The sequence below is a fragment of the Apium graveolens genome, chromosome 4 (assembly GCF_009905375.1).
Source record: "Apium graveolens cultivar Ventura chromosome 4, ASM990537v1, whole genome shotgun sequence".
NCBI classification, from domain to species: domain Eukaryota; kingdom Viridiplantae; phylum Streptophyta; class Magnoliopsida; order Apiales; family Apiaceae; genus Apium; species Apium graveolens.
In genome coordinates this window covers 2601688-2610467 of record NC_133650.1, presented here as the reverse complement: position 1 = coordinate 2610467, position 8780 = coordinate 2601688, and the positions used below count along the sequence as shown (strand labels likewise).

At 34.1% G+C, this 8780-nt stretch overlaps 1 non-coding gene across 1 annotated transcript; it reads left to right on the top strand.

The window, feature by feature from the left end:
• The first annotated feature begins 105 nt into the window (after positions 1-105).
• LOC141722065 (small nucleolar RNA R71) lies at positions 106-212 on the top strand. Its single transcript, XR_012575098.1, has one exon. It is a non-coding gene; the product is annotated as a small nucleolar RNA R71 (small nucleolar RNA).
• Positions 213-8780: the final 8568 nt, after the last annotated feature.

Below are 8780 nucleotides of genomic sequence, written 5' to 3'. Positions count from 1 at the left end.
TTATGGCTTTTAGCCCATAGAGCTCCACCTGATGCTGCATCGAGCATAGGTCTTGACTGTGCTCCCAACCCATTATAGAAGCAATTTATCACCATCCAGACAGGCATTCCATGATGAGAACACTTTCTAAGCATCTCCTTATAGCGCTCCCAAGCTTTACAAAAAGATTCACCCGATTGTTGCGCGAATTGAGTAAGAGCATTCCTGATTGCAGTTGTCTCTACCATTAAGAAGAATTTAGTGAGAAACTTTTGAGCAAGATCTTCCCAAGTAGTAATAGAACCAGCTGGTAAATGTTAGGGCAAAAACACGCGCTAAAATTACACGCAAGTATACGCGTTCACAAGTAGTATAAGATATAAATCAGATTCGTACCCACAGAGACTCTTTTTAGTTAACTTAAGATTATGCACATATGCAGCAATGGTATGACTATCGCTCAATACTAAGACAATAACAAGTTGAGGTATTTATAACTAAGATTAAACTAACATGCAATTAACTAAGAACAAAAGTGATTGAATTAACTATATGAGACAAACATGGGATTCTAACTTCATTAAATACTTCGTTCAAAGTCATTGTTCTTAATCTTAGCATGCAATGGTGATGACAACTAATCAGATAACACGAAACTAGTAAAATCCAACTTTCGTTGTACGAATACCCTACTACCAAACATCCACAAAAGAGATAGAAGCTGAATAGACACCAATTATGTTGAGACCCTATATATCTATATAATTTTACAACATAAAGGTTTAATGCGCAAGTTATCTATCGTGATTACATAGGGCAAGTAAGATGGTTAAAATTACCTACGAATCATGCATAACAATTATACATGAACCTATGCTAGCATGACAAGTTCTAAACCTCTATATTCACTGTCGCTTAAATAGAGATTAACACGCTATCTTATATGTTAGCTACGCATATAAGACGAATAAGCACAACCAATACTAGGATATCATACAATCACCACACACTTAGGTATCAAAACAATATCTATAGAAATCCATAAGTAAATCCGTTAGAACCCCACGATAATGATTAGTTCATAACCGAACTCATCGTCACCATGGGTTCCAATGAAAACATGGTATAAAAACTAGATCTTTATAAACTGAATAATAATCAAAAGTACGCTAACAAGACTGTAAGGTTCAAATGAATAAGAAAATAAGCATCCAACATTACAACTTAAGCAAAGAATCACAAGTAAAAATAATAACTTCTTCTCCTTCGTTGTATTGTGCTATTAGGTCTTCTTACTGCTCTCTCATTGCTCCTTGTTGTTAAAAACGTCTTTTTATCACTATATATAAGCCCCTAGTGGACCTGGACCCTCAAAATCATCAAATTCTACTAAAATCAGGGTTCTGGGGCAAAAAGGGCGGGGCGGCCGCACTCAAATCAGCGTGGGCACGCTGGTTTTTTGGCAGAAAGTCGGCGCGACCGCGCTGGTTTTGGGGTGGGCCGCGCAGGGTTTCTAGATTTTTCTGCTGATTCTTCTTTTGGCCGTATCTTGAGTTCTGCTCGTAAAAATTAGGCGATTCAACTGCCCACACGAAGCTAACGAGATTCTCTACAACTTGAGAATGGCCTAGGCTTCCAATTCTTATCTCTTTTCAGCATATTTCCTTGAAAAGCTCATTTCTTCCTTTAACTAATGCCTGAAATGTAATAACACAAAAATATATCAAAAATACCAACAACTTGAGTCCAAAACATCAACTTAAACTTGTAATGAAGCGTTTCAAGTAGATATAAAATCCACTTATCAGTAGAGAGTGTAACCAGCCCTTAGCCTTATCCCTCAAAGATAATGGGAAAAGTCTCAATTTCACAGCATCTTGAGAAACATTATTGAACTTGAAGCTGTTGCAGATCCCGATGAAATCTCTAATGTGCATATTGGGATCTTCCGTTAGAGCACCCCCAAACAGAACTGAATTTTGCACCATCTGAATTATGTGAGGATTGATCTCAAAGGTATTAGCCGTGATAGCTGACCTGACAATGCTAGATTGTAGATTGAATGTCATTGATCTTTGGTTGAGAAAATCCAACAACACTTTCGTTGGTGCTGCTGGTTCTCCCATTGCAATGATTGCTTCTTCTTCAACTTTCTCAACTTCTTCAAAAATTACTTCTTCCACTTCTTCAATAGTTGCCTTAAGAGATTGAGAACGTGTTCGCATACACACTCTCCCGACTACCTGAAACACAAATATGTAAACCGTGAAAGAAAAAGAATCTGAGTCGGTGAACTTTAACGACCACTAATGTCAAGCACATAAACTAAAAATTAACACCGAGTCCCCGGCAGCGGCGCCAAAAACTTATTAGGGCGAAAACACGCGCTAAAATTACACGCAAGTATACGCGTTCACAAGTAATATAGAATACTTTCTAGTTCGTTCCCACAAAGACTCTTTTTAGTTAACTTAAGTTTATGAACCTATGCAACAATGGTATGGCTATCGCTCATTGCTAAGACAATAACAAGTTGAGATGTTTATAACTAAGATTAAACTAATATACAATTAACTAAGAATAAAAATTATCGAATTAACTATATGAGACAAACATAGGATTCTAACTTCATTAAATACTTCCTTCAAAGTCATTGTTCTTAACCTAGCATGCAATGGTGATGACAACTAATCAGATAACACGTAACTAGTAAACGACAACTTTCGTTGTACAAATACCCTACTACCAGGCATCCACAAAAGAGATAGAAGCTGAATAGACACCAATTATGTTGAGACCCTATATGTCTATAGAATTTGACAACATAAAGGTTTAATGAACAAGTTATCTATCGTGTTTATATAGGGCAAGTAAGATGGTTAAAATTACCTACGAATCATGCATAATAAATACATGAACCTATGCTAGCATGGCAAGTTCTAAATCTCTATATTCACCGTCGCTTCAATAGAGATTAACAAACTATCTTATATGTCCGTGACACACATAAGACGAATACGCACAACCAATACTAGGATATCATACAATCACCACACACTTAGGTATCAAAACAATTAAATATAGAAATCCATAAGTAAATCCGTTAGAACCCCACGATAACGATTAGTTTATAACCGAACTCATCGTCACCATGGGTTCCAATGAAAACATGGTAAATAACTAGGATAAACTAGGTCTGAAATAACTGAATAATAATAATAAAGTACGATAACAAAAGTATTAGGTTCAAACAATAAAGAAAACAAGCATCCAAGATTACAACTTAAGCAAAGAATCACAAGTACAAACAAGATCTTCTTCTCCTTCGTTGTATTATGCTATTAGGTCTTCTTGCTGCTATCTCCTTGCTCTTCTATATGAAAAACATCTTTTAAAAGTCTTTAAATACCAGCCCAACAGATCAGGAGTCCGACAAATTAATCTTATAATAGAATCAGGATTCCTGAAATTCGATGTAGCGCGGCCGCCCTGAGTTTCTGACAAATGGGTGTGGCTGCTCCCATGACTAGCGCGACCGTCCTAACCTTCTGGAAATTCTAATTTTTCTTGTTTCCTTGACTTCAATTGTTGGTTTCTTTCGTGCTAACTCCCGAGGCTCCATCCTAACACCCTTTTAGCATTAAAACGATGTAAAATCTATTCCTTCTTCCAAATACACCCTGAAATGCAAAATACTACAAAAACACATCAAAAACACAAATAATTTGAGTACAAATCACCAATTCGAGCCTTTACGAAGCGTTCTAAGTGGATATAAATTCCACTTATCACATACCAACTGTTAGGCATTTAAGTATACTGTAGAGAGAGAGGTGAACACAGTCTTGAAAATCAAATCAATTTCAAACACATTAATATGAGAAACAATTTTTGTATTGATTATAAAAACTGTTAATAGATTATAAAGTACTCTCTCAAAGGATGGAAATATATCCTTGAGAGATGTTAGTTTACATGAATGATTAAAACCTTAATAAACACGTATAGTGTAAACCTGAATTGTGTGCTTATATACTGCACAGCTACGAAATCAATCAAAAATATATGATAAACATTAATATGGAAATATAATGTATATTTTCTAATTGATTCCTCCAAATAAAAAAGTTCTACACCGACATATCTCTGCAAATATTATCTCCTTGCAACAGAATCAATCTTCTCCTGACTTCCGCATATGCCATAATTCTATTATTTTTCAGAATATGGGTGACAATTTTTTTTGAGAAAATGAAACATATTAGATTTCGAGTGTAGAACTAAAAATACTCACAAATCAATTATTTTGTGGATAACTACTTAAAAAATGTAGAGAAAGTTGAGATAGATAATGGAGAATGGATGAAAAATAGGGATGTCATGCATGAAAATCAATGGGAGGAAATATTTATGTGTGGATAAAGTTTGGAGTAACAAAAAGGGTGAAAACATTTATAGTATGGTAATATAGCAACTGACAATCCCAACCATAATCCATTTCAAATTCAGGTCGAATGATAATTTTGTTACATTTCTAAAATTTTCTCTCTATCTACTTTCAACCTTCATTGCAAGCAGTAAATCTTTTATTAATATTATCTTATGTGCATTTTTAATATATCGCACTTCCGGACTATTAATTCTAAATTAAAACTAAAATAAATTACAATTTACTGATAAAAAAGTCTATTACAAAGGTGACTATTACAAAAGCGCAACTAACGGAAGTCCAAAAGTCAATCTACTCCAATACTAAGCCCTCGAACTTCATTGTTGTCCAACTCGAATCTTAGACGGAACCCGAAGTTGTAAGTAATGAGGTATACATCCCGGCAAGAAACTAATCGATCCAACTAGTAGGCCAAGTAACATATACATATATATCAAAAATACAATTATCTATATGACACGATATACGAAACAAGCTCTTTCGGTATATATTCTTATTCTTATTCGATACACAAAATACACATACCAAATAAATAACAATAATTCAAAACTCATAATCCATACCACGACCACTACAACCCGGTGATAACGGTCCTAAATTTCAAAAAACTACCACTACAATCCGGTGACTACGGTCCCAAGTTCTTATTCGATATTTTCACAAATCATGGCATAAATCAGATATCCAAATTATCATCTAGACACTACACATATACATTAGTACATATTCTATAATATATAATACTTTCAAATATATCATCACTTAGCCCAAATTTCGATAATCAAATATACACGCATGATAATACAATTGTCAAAACACTAGCAAGATCGATCGAAAACTTACCTCCAAACCTGACCATATCTGAATTTAGCCTTTTTGACCCTCTAAACGATATTTTCTTGAAAAATATGAACCACAAAAATTTAAGAGAATGAAAAGACCTTTCCGAAAAGTCCAGAATCAACGAATTCCGACTTACGATGAATTTCTACAAATTTTACAAGACTGCTGATTTTTGTGTTTAGGAGCCCCACGAATTTTAATAAAAAGGACGAGAAAGATGATTATGATGGATTTATAACGATACAAAACCTTATGTAAAGTCCAACCCAAATTTTAGCCCCATTAGGCTAATTAAATTTTAAATTCTAATCTATGACAAATTTTAATCTTTTTATTCTATTATCAATCTAATTCTAAAATTACGGAATATTACATACTACCCTCCTTAAAAAGAATTTGGTCCCCAAATTCACAACAAACCTATACGTCTACGCCTTCTAATCTTCTATAAGTCAAACTTAAACTATGGTACACGGGAATATCTTAGGGAATGTACTAGTCCCGTACCTAATATACTCCGAAGGACATCCTATTCTTGATACCAACTGTAACATTCCACATTTTTGGACTAATAATTCTAAATAAAAAACTTAAATAAAACACAATTTTTATTCAATAAATCAAAAATTACACGAAAGTCAAAGCATCGGTCAAACTTACAAATCAAAAACATAAAATCAGAGATCCAACTCCACAAATACAATAATCAATATCTTGCACTTAATCAAAAATATTCTAAAATCGCAATAATTCTTATCAAAAAAATTGCACCAATTCACATAGCATGAAATTTACAAGTTCACATCCACATTATTAATAAGCTTCCACAATGTCCGACCCTGGAATATCATAAAAGAGTGAGCTAGACAACTCAGCAAGTAACAAATTGACTTACAAATATTATCAAAAATTAATGGGCGTTTTATAAAATAGTTTTTCACCAAAACATTATTGTCAAATTTGAAAACCTTTGTAAAATACAGTCCAATCCCAAAGTTTAAGATTTCAAAATATATAATTAAAAATCAAAACGAAATTCTTATAAATACCACAGTCGTACTCTACGACCACACTTTGCTAGTAGCCGACATCTTATTCTTATTCTTATATACCACCCTTTGGCTATGATCGGCATCTAAAATTTAATAATTACGCGCCCTTAATAAGTATCTAAAATTGTACACTCATGCACCTACTAAGGGTATCTAAGGCTAGTTCCGTAACTATAGCGTAAATTACGAACAAGTTCGAAACGTAGAGATTGGGATTCGAAAGATTCTCGTATCTTATATCTGACATAGTTCGAAATGATATTCTTATATCTTATATAAAAATTCGAAAAAGCAGAGTATCAAAATCTTTTTCAAAAATAAAAGTAAGTCAAAATATACTTATCTCGAAGCCGACTTAAACCCAAAATCAATACATGAATGAATCCTTGAATATTAAATTAACAAAACATAGAACAATTAATAACAATTATTAACACACGATTTAGGCTAACTGACACACAATTGATACACACATTACACGTGATTACCACAACCAACAAAATAACAATAAACTAATAATTAACTTTATAAACTTTTAAAATCAACCATTTACCTTCGTGGTTGGTGTCAACTTAACATGCATTCGGGTACATGGCACATAGTTAATATATTAAAACTAAATCTTACGCAATTTAATAAGTAACTTTATAAGGAAAAATACTACTACTAAGTGCATCAACAAATCAAGATCTTTTGGGGGTCTGTGATGGGCTTGTTGTTTACCCAAGTTTGCTGCAATCGGGACAATATGCTTCAACTTATTTCAGACTCGAAATCGGGACTTGACCCGATTTCGAAAAAGGATCGGGATTTAACCCGGGTTGTCACATATGGTATCGAAAGCTTGATGCGTCAAGTTGCCGGAGGTGGGGACACGAAGGCTGGTTGTGTTATCTCACCATGGCAAAAGGTTTGGAGGCGGGGACACGAAACCAGCTGGTATTATCCCACAATGGCTAGAAAGGTACGATCTGGGTCCTATGGACTGTCTGTTCGGGTCTGACGAGGACGACATAAGTTTAAGTGGGGGAGTTTGTAATACCCCAGTCCCATATTGAGGAAATTTGGGGCATCTATTCAGTTTATAAGGTAAAATACTACTACAAAGTGCACCAACAAATAATGATCTTTTGGGGGCCTATGGTGGGCTTGTTGTTTAACCAAGTTGGCTGCACTCGGGACAGTAGGCTTCGGCTTATTTCAGACTCGTATTTATAACATTCAATCCCACGACCGAATACGTACCGGACCCAACAACCCACCACGGGTCAGCCTGAAAAAGCTAGCAATTTGATACACATTAGTTATTGACTTGTATCTATAAAGACCCCAAACACTCTTATTCATATCGATGTGGGATATTACAAACACCCCCTCTTATAGGACCGACTTCCTCGTGAATCACGCAAACACACATACGGAACCCGGGTTGTGCATCTACACTTCCGAAAGGCAGAGCTTTGATACCATTTATAACATCCAAGCCCATAATCGAATGCATACCGGACCCAACAACCCACCACAGGTCAGCCCGAAAAAGCTAGCGATCTAGTACACATTAGTTGTTGACTTGTATCTTAAAGGCCACAAACACTCTTATTCTTATCGACGTGGGAAGTTAGATACATGTTATCATTTCTATTCATACATCTTTCATTCAAACACAACACTCAAAATAAAATGTATACCTCAATTGCCATTATATATATAGTTAGGTTCAATGGATTTCACTGTTTCATTGGAGTCCTTAGAGTCTAATGTGTTTTGCAAGTAAAATATAACTTAACCAGTAGAACATCACTATTTTATTGAAAATCTTGTAGATTGCACACATTTTATAAGTAGAACATTGCAAAATATATTATTCTACAAAATAAAATATATTTAAGTAATTAATACATATTGCAGAAAAATATATAAACAAAATTTAATTGCCGAACATAAATATTTAAGTACATAGATATATAAACATAGATATCTATAAGTAAACGGGGTGTATATTTTAATTCGTGAACATACATGTCTGTACGCACTATTACGAATAAGTAATTAGGAACAGTTTTGTAGACAATTCGGCTTACTCAGCTTTTTTCATGATATAATATTTTAACATACACATACGAGTACTATAAATGAACTATAAATGAACAGAGTCGTTCGTAAGTAAAAATCAGGATCGGTTCGTTCAAGTGAACTCGGCTCGGTTCCTATTTTTAAATGAGACGATCTTGAACCTGAAAATAAGTTCAGATAAGCAAATAAGACGAGCCGAGCTTTTTGACTATTTGGCTTGAAATCAGTTCGTTTAACTGAGACTCGGCTCAAGCTCGGCTAACTCGACTCAGATAAAATTTATAAATAACAAATTAGTACTCATTACTTAAATATTTTTATTTGTACATTTTTCTCTCCATTTATTAATTATTTAATTATTTTTAGAATTTTTATTTTATATA